This window comes from Octopus sinensis, linkage group LG24, assembly GCF_006345805.1.
Source record: "Octopus sinensis linkage group LG24, ASM634580v1, whole genome shotgun sequence".
NCBI classification, from domain to species: domain Eukaryota; kingdom Metazoa; phylum Mollusca; class Cephalopoda; order Octopoda; family Octopodidae; genus Octopus; species Octopus sinensis.
The window spans coordinates 14,903,364-14,918,363 of NC_043020.1; the positions used below are offsets into that span (position 1 = coordinate 14,903,364).

General features: G+C 40.7%; 1 protein-coding gene across 6 annotated transcripts in view; it reads left to right on the forward strand.

Moving 5' to 3' along the window:
- LOC115223979 (E3 ubiquitin-protein ligase TRIP12) overlaps positions 1-15,000 on the forward strand; it is a 177,115-nt gene that overhangs the window by 5,143 nt on the left and 156,972 nt on the right. For all 6 annotated transcript variants that reach the window (XM_029794745.2, XM_029794749.2, XM_029794750.2 and 3 more), the window contains exon 2: positions 10,808-10,901. The gene's annotated coding sequence lies outside the window, so the exon portion shown is untranslated. The remainder of the gene's footprint in view (positions 1-10,807; positions 10,902-15,000) is intronic.

The following is a 15,000-nucleotide window of genomic DNA, read 5'->3' on the forward strand; positions in this document are numbered from 1 at the left end:
CAGAATGAAATGCTGCTAAGCATTTTCCTGGTGTGCTAATGATTCTGCTAGCTTGCTGCCTTCGTGAAGAGATATATTAGAAATGGTTACTTCCAAAACCAGCCATCATTAAAAAAAGATTTTTTAAAAAATGAAAAAAGGAGAAAACAAACAAGATGAGTTGAGAATCATGATGTGTGCTGGTTAATGGACTGAAGAAATGGAACCTAAAAGTGATTCATGGTGGCTGGTGTCAAGATGTCAAACAACAGCTATAAAACAGAACCAAAGGTAGTTGGTGGTAGGAAGGACATCCAGCCATAAAAACCCTGCCAAAACAGTGAAACTTGGTGCAGTCTTCTGCCTCGCCAGCTCTTGTCAAACTGTCCAACCCATACCAAAATGGAAAAAAAGATGTTAAATGATAATGATGATGATGATGATGGGTCTGAAAGTTCAATGAAATAAAAAAAAAAGCTGAAAACTCCTTAGGCCTATGAAAACTGCCATGGTATCAGTTGCTCTCTGACAGGTTTATGGAGAGCTAGCAGAAACGTTAGCACGCCAGGTGAAATGCTTAGCGGTATTTCGTCTGCCGTTACGTTGTGAGTTCAAATTCCGCCGAGGTCGACTTTGCCTTTCATCCTTTCGGGGGTCGATAAATTAAGTACCAGTTACACACTGGGGTTGATGTAATCTACTTAATACCTATGTCTGTCCTTGTTTGTCCCCTCTGTGTTTAGCCCCTTGTGGGTAATAAAGAAATAGGTTTATGGTTGAGCCTGTGGCCATGAAGACCTCTGGTGCTCTTGGCCCCTGGACCATATCTCTGCTCACCACTGTTGGGGCAGAGATAGCTGTCCACAAGTGCAAGCCTCATGAGTCAGAGTGGCTCTTCCAGTGCATCTCCCGTGCCATCCTCTGGGGCAGTGTCTTTTCCATTTTGTCTGCTGGGGCCATGAAAAATTGACTTGAGTTTATAGAGAATGGAAAAATATGGCTTGTAGTTGTTTTTCTGGTTCTTTATATCTTAAGTTCAAATCCAGCTGATGTTAAATTTTGCCAAGACAAAGATGTTGGGCTATGAAAGGTCACCAGTGACTGAGTTTCAAAGAGTTGCTGTGAAACTCTCTTTTACTTGTTTCAGTCATTTGACTGCGGCCATGCCGGAGCACCGCCTTTAGTCGAGCAAATTGACCCCGTGACTTATTCTTTGTAAGCCCAGTACTTATTCTATCGGTCTCTTTTGCCGAACCGCTAAGTGACGGGGATGTAAACACACCAGCATCGGTTGTCAAGCAATGCTAGGGGGACAAACACAGACACACAAACATATACACATACACTTATATATATATACATATATACGACAGGCTTCTTTCAGTTTCTGTCTACCAAATCCACTCACAAGGCATTGGTCGGCCCGGGGCTATAGCAGAAGACACTTGCCCAAGATGCCACGCAGTGGGACTGAACCCGGAACCATGTGGTTGGTTAGCAAGCTACTTACCACACAGCCACTCCTGTGTCAGGTTGCTGCAGTACAATGAAAATACTGATGGCTCATAAAAGATGTGGATTTTAAAACAGATGGCTAAAGTAGTTCTTCCATGATGTAATTGCTTGGTCACACATGAAGTCACTTGTCAAATTGGCTGTTATTAGAGCTTCATGGTGACTTCTGGCTTTCTGCACGTTGACTTCAAATTCTATCCAGGTCAGCTTTATATATATGTATGTGAGCGTATATGTTTGTGTGTCTGTATTTGTCTCCCCAACATCGCTTGAAAACCGATGCTGGTGTGTTTACGTCCCCGTAACTTAGCAGTTACGGAGACCAATAGAATAAATACTAGGCTTCCATAGAATAAGTCCTGGGGTCGATTTGCTCGACTAAAGGCGGTGCTCCAGCATGGCCACAGTCAACTCATCCTTTCAGGATTGATAATAAAGTACCAATCCAGGGTAGTGAAATGGTGCAATGTTTGAATGCTTAACAAAATCCATTTTGGTTCTGCGTTCAGATTGGCAGAGGACAAGGGGAGGTAACTCTTTTAAGACTCAACAAACTTGATGACTTTTGGGGAATTACTTAAGCAAATGCCCAAGGATTTCATCTGATTACTCTCATTCCCAGCACAGCAGCTGACTGTTGAAAAAGGATAGCGACTTTCAAGTACTGTGTACTATGCCAGTATGCAATATATGTATAAATGTCTGTGCATATATGTTTGTATATTCATATGTGTGTACATATTAAAAAAGAGCCAAGTTAGTATTTCGCAAAGCATATTTCCAGATTGCAGGACAATCTGGAACACCTCATGTTTCCGGTCCTCACACCATAAAACATTGGATAATCTCTTCTTTTCTGCTTCTCCCCTTTGCTAAATAGACCTGTTCTGTTGCTTATCATCTAGCTTCCTGGTGGTTGGACTCTGAAGCAAAGAATATTACATTACATATGCTATTCTTTACACTTTCTATATTTGTTTACGAAGGACCACACTGGTGTTCGTAATAGATTTCTCTACTTTATTCTTTTAGGAAGTCTGCAGAAGTATGGGGTATGTGGGTATTTTGAAAATACCTCACAAAATGACGACTGTGCTCTGGATAGTTATTGGTTGCCCTTTGGCAAGGTATAGCACCCATTCAACCACCCTGCCAGGGATAAAGCAAAGTCAAGGGACTGCAGCATGATGGGTTGTGAAGAAGTAGCAGAAGAGCTCAACCAAGTTAAAAGTGATCCTTACATAACCTGTGGCCTATGCTAGGGGTGTAACCAGCCCACTTATGCATACCTTTCCTTCATTGGACACTAAACTCTGCTTGCTAATGATTTTCTGGTTACAGCCATCATCATGATCATCATAGTCCTGATTTCCATGCTAACATGTGTTACACAAATTATTGATGCAGTCCAAGTCGTTCTTGTTTGGAGTTACTGTTCCCCAAACGGGTCAAAGGATCACGTTTTATGCTTTGTTCCATTTTTGGCTTACTTACTGTAGTTGATGCCAAACCTGTTGAGACAAGTGAAATTGAAATCAAATCCAATTCGCAAATTCAGTGACTGGCACATGTGCCAGTGGAGTGCTAAGAGCACCATCCAAGCGTGATTGCTGCCAGAGCAGCTGACTGGCTTCCATACCGGTGGCATGTAAAAAGCACCATTCAAAGGTGATAGTTACCAGCGTCGCCTTACTGGCACTTGTGCTGGTGGCATGTAAAAAACATTTGAGCAAGGTCGTTGCCAGTGCTGCTGGGCTAGCTCCTGTGCAGGTGGCACATAAAAAACACCACTTGAGCGTGGATGTTGCCAGTACTGCCTGACTGGCCCTCCTGCTGGTAGCACATAACAGCACCCACTACACTCTTGGAGTGGTTGGCATTTGGAAAGGCATACAGCTGTAGAAACTCTGCAAGATCAGATTGGAGCCTTGTGCAGCTAACTGGTTCGCCAGTCCTCAGTCAAATCGTCCAACCCATGCTAGCATGGAAAGCAGGCGTTAAACGATGATGATGCTGAGCAGAGAAATCCTTGAAGATGAACTGTCAGGATCATGAAACTCTATCAAGAGGGTAACTGCAACACATCCATATGTGTGATGTTCATGGTTGTGTAATCAGCTAATGAAAGATTCACTGTGACTCAGATCCGCAATTCAAATTCATAATAATGGAATTGGATGGCAACAGAGAGTCATGGGAATCCATGAAAGTAGTGGATGGAAAAACTAAGATTTCTAATTTTCTGACCTACAATGCTTGTAACTACAAGAGTTACACAAGGTAACCTGAAAGCCATTGGTTACTGTGATATTTCAAGTGAAAGTATTTTAGAAGGTTAAGTGTTCTCCTACAATGACTTTACTATATTAGACCTTCCCACTGTAATATTATTCCTCTGGTGATAATATTTCATCATTCCAAAGTGGTGAGTTGGCAGGATTGTTTGTTATTGCACTAAGTAAAAGGCTTAGCTGCATTTTGTCTGTCTTTATGTTCACATTCCACTGAGGTCGACTTTGCCTTTCAATCCTTTTAGGGTTGATAAGTTAAGTTATGTTAAATTTTTTGGCTCAAAAAGCAAAAAGCAAGGCCATGTAGGGGGACATGGAGTTATGTACAGGGAGGGTGTTCATGCAAAGAGTTCAGGCCATTTCTGGTCAAGGGAGACTTTGAACCGAGCGGTCGTCTGCATCTTCACTATCTCGTCCGGCAGCTTATTCCACGGATCTGCAACCCGGACGGAGAAAGCCTCTCTCCTTTGATTGAGATGAAATCATCGCAGATAGAGCTTTTCGGAGTGACCCCACAGCTGACGCTCTGAAGCAGGAGTGAAGAACAGCTCTTTTGAGAGGTTACACTTTCTGCTTATGATGTTGTGAGCAAGAATGAGATCACCACGGCGGCGTAATTTTTCGAGAGAATAAAGGTCGAGCGTCTTCAGCCTTTCTTCATAAGACAAATGCTTGAGACCAAGATAAAATAAGCACCAGTTGAGCTTACCCCTTCCCCAAAATTACTGGCCTTGTGCCAAAATTTGAAAACTATTTTTCATCATTCCTTACAGAAATTTGGACCATGACCTAATGATGAAGCTTTTACATTGATGCTTGACCTGCTAGAAGTTGCTGCTAAATCTCCCTCAGATCACACCATATCTTTAAAAAATGTAACAAGGGATAATGATTTTCTGGTTACAGCCATCATCATGATCATCATAGTCCTGATTTCCATGCTAACATGTGTTACACAAATTATTGATGCAGTCCAAGTCGTTCTTGTTTGGAGTTACTGTTCCCCAAACGGGTCAAAGGATCACGTTTTATGCTTTGTTCCATTTTTGGCTTACTTACTGTAGTTGATGCCAAACCTGACATCAACCAATTTACAGAGTGTACTGGGTGCAAAATATACATATATATATATATATATATGTGTGTATATATATATGTGTGTGTGTGTGTATATATATGTGTGTGTGTATATATATATGTGTATATATATATATATGTGTATATATCATCATCATCATCATGCTAGCATGGGTTGGACGGTTCAACTGGGGTCTGGGAAGCCAGAAGGCTGCACCAGGCCCAGTCTGATCTGGCAATGTTTCTACGGCTGGATGCCCTTCCTAATGCCAACCACTCCGTGAGTGTAGTGGGTGCATTTTACGTGCCACCGGCACGGGGGCCAGGCGAGGCTGGCAACGGCCACGTTCGGATGGTGCTTTTTACGTGCCATATGTGTATATATATATATGTGTGTGTATATATATATGTGTGTATATATATATATATAATATATATATATATATATATATATACATACACATATCAAAAAGATGTGTTATAATACTATTCCATGTATACAAAAACAGTCATACCTCCAATCCAACATACCTACATCATCAGCTGTCCCGTGGATATCATTATGGTTTCAACATCTGGTCAGTACCATTCAATCTGGCAGTGTCAACACCACTAAAATTAGTGTTGCTTGGGAACAAACATATCAAAGAAGCCACAACTTTCAAACACATTTACCCTATGTACAACAGTATCGGTAAATAAATTCAACAAGTAAATCAATAACTAACTCCTAAATATGTAACTAAACAGCGACCAAACCTTTAAGTCATACATTTTATTCCCTACAGTCTTCCATAGTATAATAAAAGTGAAAGCGTAATAACCACATTCATTCAATCTAAATAAAGGCAGGATTAAACACTAACTTTAAAATTAAACTACAACAAAGAAACACATAAATCTATGTATATCTGTATTGGTATTAATAGTAAACCTACAATAACTAAATTATATACTAAATAACGACCAATTTTTAAGTCATACAAATAATAATCCCACCAGTCTTCCATAGTTACTACTCTGATATCTATATGTTTATATATATCCAAATTGAGGGAGGGAACAGGTAAAATGTGCACTACATATGTTTCTTAACTAGCTGAAGCTCATTATACAATAGTTACACAGTGAACTTAATGTAACTAATCACCAGGGTGAGATTGCCTTAATAAAGATTACATTGCTGCAGGGAATTTCTAAGTCAGCCACAACATTTTAGCTGTTCCATTTGCTCAATTTGAATTTTTATTTGTATTTTTAGCAGCATTAGTTGCTAACATTGAGCTACGTAGAAACTATTAGCTTATCAGATTTCTTTACAACTTCAGTATGGGAAAAAGTGTGTAACTCTTGATGCCAATAAATTGTTATTATAATCTTATCGTACACTCTCCATTTTTTGTTCTCTATACTGGCCACTTATTGCTGGAAGCTTACAAACTTCCTGCATTTGGATCCCCAGACTCTGTGTGTGTGTATAAGTACGCACACACAAACACACATACATCATCATCGTTTACTGTCTGCTTTCCATGGGTTGGACAGTTTGACTGCTGAGGACTGGCAAGCCGGTAGGCTACACCAGGCTTGAATCTGATCCGGCAAGGTTTCTACAGCTGGATGCCCTTCCTAGTGCCAACACTCTGAGAGTGTGGTGGATGCTTTTTACATGTCACTGTCATGGGGGCCAGTTAGGTGGTATTGGCATCGACCACGCTTGAATGGTGCTTTTTATGCGTCACTGGCACAGGAGCCAGTCAGGCAGTACTAGCATCAACCACACTCAAATGGTGCTTCTTACATACTACCGGTATGGAACTAGTCAGGCGGCACTGACATCGACCACGTTCGTATGGTGCTCTTTATGTGCCACTGGCATGGAAACCAGTCTGGTGGGACTGGCATGGACCACACTTGATTGGTGCTTTTTTTCGTGCCACTAGCATGGGTGCCAGTCAGGCATTGGTTATGACAATGATTTCACTTGACTCAACAGGTCTTCTCAAGCCCAGTACATTGCCTAATGATTGAAGGGTACCCTTAAATGGACTGGTTATGCAACACTGGCATAGGTCACGGTTATGGTCTCACTTGGCTTGCTAGGTCTTCTCAAGCACAGCATATCTCCAAAGGTCTCAGTCACTTGTCATTGCCTCTGTGTGGCCCAATGTTCAATGTTCATACTTCACCACCTCATCCCACATCTTCCTGGGTCTACCTCTTCCACAGGTTCCCGCCACTGTTAGGGAGTGACACTTTTTCACACAGCTGTCCTCATCCATATGCAACACATGACCAGACCAGTGCAGTCGTCTCTTTTGCACACCACACCTGATGCTTCTTATGTCCAGCTTTTCTCTCAGGGCACTTACACTCTGTCGTGTATGCACACTGACATTACACATCCAGCGGAGCATACTAGCTTCGTTCCTTTCAAGCCTACACATGTCCCCAGCAGTCACACCCCATGTTTCACTGCCGTGTAGCATGGCTATTCGTACACATACATCATACAGTCTACCTTTCACTCTGAGCTGTAGGCCCTTTGTTACCAGCAGAGGTAGGAGCTCTCTGAACTTTGCCCAGGCTATTCTTATTCTAGTAGCTACTCTCTCAGAGCATCCCCCCCCCACTACTGACTTGGTCACCTAGGTAACGGAAGCTATATATATCGTGTGTGCTGGCAGAAACGTTAGCACGCCGGGCGAAATGCGTTGCCATATTTCGTCTGCCGTTACGTTCCGAGTTCAAATTCCGCCGAGGTCGACTTTGCCTTTTATCCTTTCGGGGTCGATAAATTAAGTACCAGTTACGCACTGGGGTCGATGTAATCGACTTAATCCCTTTGTCTGTCCCCTCTGTGTTTAGCCCTTTGTGGGTAGTAATGAAATATATATATATCGTGTGTGTATGTATATATATAGTGTTTATATGTGTGTGTGTTGATAGTGATGACAGGATGACAGTATTGTAGAGAAGGGGGAGAAACATTTTTTTTCACTTTCCAAGGGACATAAGCTGAATAATTAACGTTGACGTCTTCCAGATTTGAAGTAGCTAATCGAAAGCCCACTGCATTATATGTTAGCTGTGACGTTGTTAACGACAGCGATGAGGATAATGCTGTTACTGCTTCTCAATGATGATGGTGAGGAGGAGGAGGGATGGTGAGAAGTCTGAAATCAACGGGACATCATAGTCGTAGTTTCGTTGTGTACGAGTTATTTCCCTTGTATTACTCTCTCTCTCTTTTACTCATTTACTTTCAGTCATTTGACTGCGGCATGCTGGAGCACCGCCTTTAGTCGAGCAAATCGACCCCGGGACTTATTCTTTGTAAGCCCAGTACTTATTCTATCGGTCTCTTTTGCCGAACCGCTAAGTGACGGGGATGTAAACACACCAGCATCGGTTGTCAAGCAATGCTAGGGGGACAAACACAGACACACATACATACACACACACACACACACACACACATATATATATATATATACATACATATATACGACAGGCTTCTTTCAGTTTCCGTCTACCAAATCCACTCACAAGGCATTGGTCGGCTCTGGGCTATAGCAGAAGATACTTGCCCAATATGCCAAGCAGTGGGACTGAACTCGGAACCCTGTGGTTGGTTAGCAAGCTACTTACCACACAGCCACTCCTGCGCCTATTTTATGTATAAAAAAATAATAATTTCTTCCCAATCATATAATTGAATTTTTACCTTTTCTATTTTTAGTCAAGAAGGCATGTAGTGCCCATAGCCTTTGTAAAGTCTCTGAGACTAATAGGAGTGACAGAGGAAGGTATTCTGAAATTGGATATCTGGCCCTGAATGTTTGTAAGAGAATAGATCTTTCATTCTTTTGGGGTTGATAAAATAAGTACCATTTGAGCACTGGGGTTGGTGTAATTGGCTTATCCTGTTCACAAATTTGCTGGCCTTGTGCTAAAATTTGAATCTATTATTTCATTATTCCCTGTAGAAATTTGGGCCATGACCTAATGGTGAAACTTTTACATTGGTGTTTGACCTGCTAGAAATAGCTGCTAAATCTCCCTCTCTGCAGGCACCCAAGGATTCCAAAGAATGAATTGTCTGTCTCCCTAGAATTAATGATAGGATTTAACTCAGGATGCAGACAGCAGCCAATATAATTCAATTCCTGTAAGGCATCCTGTCTGATGTGGATGCACATGGCCTAGTGGTTAGAGCAGCGGACTCGCGGTCGAGGGATCGCGGGTTCGAATCTCAGAGGGTGCAATATGTGTGTTTATGAGCGAAACACCTAAGCTCCACGCGGCTCCGGCAGAAGGTAATGGCCAATTTCTGCTGACTCTTTGGCCACAACTTTCTCTCACTCTTTCCTCCTGCATCTTGCAGCTCACCTGCGACGGACCGGTGTCCCATCCAAGTGGGGAACCTATACGCCAAGAAAACTGGGAAACTGGCCCTTATGAGCCAGGCATGGCTTGAGAAGGAACAAACAATCTTGTCTGATGCTCTAATGCTTCAGCCAAACTTTTAGACTGATAGTTTTTTTTAACTCTGGAAAGAATAAAGAGCAACGTTGATCTTTGGCAGGATTTTAACACAGAATGCAACAAGGCGCAGGAGTGGCTGTGTGGTAAGTAGCTTGTTTACCAACACGTGGTTCTGGGTTCAGTCTCACTGTGTGGCACCTTGGGCAAGTGTCTTCTACTATAGCCTCGGGCCAACCAAATCCTTGTGAGTGGATTTGGTAGACGGAAACTGAAAAGAAGCCCATCATATATATGTATGTATGTATATATATATATATATATGTATGTGCGTGTATGTTTATGTGTCTGTGTTTGTCCCCCTAGCATTGCTTGACAACCGATGTTGGTGTGTTTATGTCTCCGTTACTTAGCGGTTCGGCAAAAGAGACCGATAGAATAAGTACTGGGCTTACAAAAGGATAAATACCGGGGTTGAGTTGCTCGACTAAAGGCGGTGCTCCAGCATGGCCGCAGTCAAATGACTGAAACAAGTAAAAGAGTAAGAGTAAGGCAGAATAAATACCTCAAAGCATTTTGCTTGATGATGTCCTAATATATTTGTTTCCTTTGTCATTTTGCTGATTGTGAAGACAATTTTATATGTGTATGTTAGTATTAGTGATGTTTTAGCTTGTGTTAGTCCTCAGGAGATGCTAGTTAAAGGTTTGGTGAGTGTGGTAGTTTTGTAAATTAATTGTGTTTAATAGTTATCATCATCATCATTGTCCTCATCATCATCATCAACATTTAACGTCTGTTTTCAGGGTGGCATGGGTTGAATGGCTTAATTGGAATTGGCAAGGCCAGGAGCCAAGTTGACCTTGGTGGAATTTGAACTCAGAATGTGAAGATGAACAAAATGCTGCTTAGAATTTTGCCTGGCATGCTAACAATTCTGCCAGCTTGATGCCTTTAAGAGTGATAAAATATGGGTTTCGGATTTTGGCACAGGGCCAGCAATTTTTAGGGAAGGAGTCGCTTACATCGACTCCAGTGTTCAACTGTTACATTATTTTATTGACCCCCAAGAGGATGAAAGGCCAAGTTGGCCTTGTCAGAATTTGAACTCAGGATGTGAAGACAGATGAAACATCACTAAGCATTTTATTCTGTCAACTCACTGCCTTTAACCCTTTTGTTACTAACCCGGCCAAAACCGGCTCTGGCTCTGTGGTAAAATGTCTTGTTTTCATAGATTTTGAATTAAAATATTCCACCAAACCTTAGTCGCAATTTATGTTCCTAACACAAGCTTAATGATAACCAAGTTATTTTACTAAATTCTTTGTTATATTTAAAATAATTGAAAGAAACACAGAGCATCTCAAAATTAATACAGTAACAAAAGGGTTAAAGTGATAAAATATTGATTCAACTGGTTTTCTATTTCATTATTTCCCTTTGATCTCTCTTTCTAGTTACTGACTCACCAGTTCTGAGAAATGACCTCTTCATGCTTTGGTAATTCTGTTTTATCTCACACTGAAGACATCTTGGCAACAAACATAGAAGGTATGGAAAGTTTCTCACCACATCACATCTATTGTTCATTCATCTCTCTCTATATAAACGGCAGTTTGTCTGTGCGTGTTTCTGTGTGTCTGTTTGCTTGTACCCTCACCCTGACCACGGCTTTCAACCGATTCTGAAGAAACTTGACACACACATAGCCCAATGTCATAATTCAAAACTAACGCAGCGAAAATTTTGAAAAGTTCCCCCAGTTCTAAAAAAATCGATAAATTCGACATGGGGTCGAGAATCAGAAACACAAACCACAGACTGTCTAGGGGACGCAACTCGACCTTTTTAACTCTCAAAAAAATTTACCATCATTTTTTTTCCATTTTTTTGCTATTTTTTGGCTATAACTCTAAAAATGCTTTATAGTTATTTCCCTTACAAACCTGAGCAACGCCGGGCAATACTGCTAGTTATTCATAAATATGGTTTCCCTGCTTGGGACTGCATGAGACTTCTGTCTAATGTCATCCTTTATGATCCTGTGATTTCAACATTAAATCATTAATTTGACAACCTTGACTGTGGCTTCCCCCAGCAGCTGTAGCATCATCACTCTCCCATTACTATTAAAAACTGCTTAGGGTAAGGTGGGACTGTATGTGGTTGTTTAATTTCCTAGAAATAACAGTAAAATTCCCTCGAGTCACACACTCAAATCTTGAAGAAAATGGTTAGCACACATTGGATAATGTAGTCCTAGATAACATTGTCTGAATAAAAGACAGGATGATCATGGCTGGAATGTCTTTGATAATAGCTCTGATCAATCAGGGACTAAGTATCCTAGTGAGCTTATGTTCTGAGTTGACGTTAAAGGATTTTATCTGCAGCTGTGAAAAAAGAAATATCTAATGATTCCCTTTTTGCTTGAAACATGTAGAACGGAAACATTTTATATTTGTGGAATAGAACAACAGAATGCAAATATATTGATACAAAACTAAATTCTTACACAAGCAACAAGAAAAAGCATCTCCTTGATTACTGAAGTAAAACTAGATTCAGCCTCCATCTAATTCGAACCTTATATTGAGACGATCATGCCATTACAATTCATTTTATCCAGTAGGTAAGACCTTCAAGTTGTAGGAGTGTTAACAGACCTCAAAAGTACAATAACAAAAATTTAAACTAGAGTACATCAATGGAAATTGTAGTTGTGATACCAGTGCCGGTGGCATGTAAGAGAACCATCTGATCGTGGCCGTTGCCAGCGCTGCCCCAACTGTCCTCCGTGCCAGTGGCATGTAAAAAGCACCATCCGATTGTGGCCATTGCCAGCCTCACCTGGCCTCCATGCTTGTGGCAAGTAAAAAGCACCATCCAATCGTGGCCGTTTGCCAGCCTCGTCTGGCACGTAAAAAGCACCCACTACACTCATGGAGTGGTTGGCATGAGGAAGGGCATCCTGCCATAGAAACATTGACAGATCAGACTAGGCCTGGTGCAGCCTTCTGGCTTCTCAGACCCCAGTTGAACCGTCCAACCCATGCTAGCATGGAAAGCAGACACTAAACGATGATGATGATGAATACAGACTAGTTTTCAATCTCTCTCACACACATACACACTTATGGATGCATATTCGTCCATTCATCCATATGCATGCATACATATGTATGTACATACATACATGCATATAGACATAGTCTATATCTGTCCCAATAACTGTAGATTAGGTAGGGCAATTTCTGTTCAGTTCAAGCAGAAACAGAAATCCACAGCTGTCATGTTATCTTCAGACTGTTTTTCTTTGACCCTTTTAGCTCTGGCCAAGGAGATATTACCCACAACTGGACTAAAGTTCTACAGCCAATTCTCTTTATATGATGTATTCGGCAAACAGAAAGAAATATAACGAAAACAACTTGTTAAAAAATATAAAAACCAGGTTTCTTACTTAAAATTGGTGTGTTTTCAGTGTGATTCCAGTATTGCACTTTAGTGTATCACTCTTCATCTTTTCTCTCTGCAGTAAATTCACTTTCACTTCCGATTTCATCTTCAGCTTCAAAATTTCTCACCTTCATCAAATATTTTTAAATCATCTGCAGGATACATTTCATTGAAATTTCAGTCATCCTCATCAGAATGTTCTAATTCCTGCAATACATCTGTAGTTGTGAATATCCTACATCCTTGCCATTCTTCTCCAGACACGTTTGGCTGCAGTGGACTCTAAGAACGCCTTATCTCCGAGCAGACAAATTAATACCGCAATGATGACAAATATTTATTCTGATTAGCTGGTGTATTTATAGTTTCACTTGATGCTACCTTGAGGGTTTCCCCATTCCTGCTATATCAGTAATTTGGCAGAACATCAAGTTTGAAGTTCTCAATTGGGTTTAACCGCATGTCACTTTTAGAGGTTTTGATTCTTCAGATTATTTCCCTTCATTTGAAATTAGTACTAACTGCTAGCAGGTGATTGGTTTGCCCTCTTTAGATGCAAAGATAATTTTAGTTAATCAAGAATTTCTTTTGTATGTTAATTAATATAACCTTATTTATCTTTGCTGCACAAATACATGCCACTGGTCACTCTAAGTTATTTTGCTTAGCTTGGTTTCACTTCATATATATATATGAATTTATTATATATATATCTATCTATCTATATATATATATATATAATAAATTCAGGGTGAATACTTGATAAATGTAAGCACCTGTATATGCCAGCTAGTAGCATAGGTGAGAGGATATATGTATCAAATGAAATAAATGTAAAACAGGACACAAAAGATTTTGCGGTATATATGTTTCGAGCTTTATAGAACAACTTATTCTTACATCAATGCATAATCGACATAACAGATCATCATCATCATCATCATCATCGTTTAACATCCGTTCTCCATGCTAGCATGGGTTGGATGGTTCGACCGGGGATCTGGGAAGCCAGAAGGCTGCACCAGACTCCAGTCTTATCTGGCAATGTTTCTACAGCTGGATGCCCTTCCTAACGCCAACCACTCCGTGAGTGTAGTGGGTGCCTTTTACGTGCCACCTGCACAGGTGCCAGGTGAGGCTGGCAACGGCCACGGTCGGATTGGTGTATTTTACGTGCCACCGGCACGGAGGCCAGTCGAGGCGGCGCTGGCATCGGCCACGAGTCGGATCAGACCAGGATCCTGGCTGGTTCAATTCGATTTCGATTTCGCTTGCCCCAACATGTCTTCGCAAGAGATAATCGACATAACAAATAGTTATATATATATATATATATATATATATATATATATATATATATATAAATTCTATAATTATGAGTATAATTATAATTAGGGTTTAGCAAAAATTTGCTTCACCACATACCGCAATTCTGAAATAGCAGTTAAAAACTACTATTTCACTACCATAAGAAAATCTCCCAGACAGCCATACTCAACAGTTGTTGATATATATATATATATATATATATATATATATATATATATATATATATATATCATCATCATCATTGTTTAATGTCTACTTTTTATGCTGGCATGGGTTGGACAGTTTGACATGGAACTTGCTAGCAGGGAGCAGTCCAGACTCCAACTATCCATTGAGGGATGGTTTCATTAACAGACCTCAAAAGTACAAACTTCTTGAATAGTAAACTAGAGTACAGACTAGTTTTCAATCTCTCTCATACATTAGGTAGGGCAATTTCTCTTCTGATGATGTCTGTTCAAGCAGAAACACAAATCCACAGCTGTTGTGTTTGCCTTCAGACTGTTTTTCTTTGACCCTGTAAGCTCCGGCCTTTCCTAATGCTAACCACTTAATAGAGTGTGCTGGGTGCTTTTTATGTGCCACTGGCATGGGTGCGTTAACACAGCACTGATACGGGTGCTTTTTAAGTGGCACCAACACCTGAAAGGACAAGCCTGTATGTGTGAAAACTGATTTTTACTTAGTTTGACATGTCTTATCAAATACAGAAAATCACCACATCTCCCAGTCCCTTGTCATTTCCTCAGTGAAGCCCAGCATCCGAAGATCCTTTCTCCCCATCTTCTTTGTCCCACATTTTCTCGGGTCTATTCCTTCCTCAAGTACCCTCCACAATCAGAGCTTGAAACTTCTTTATGTA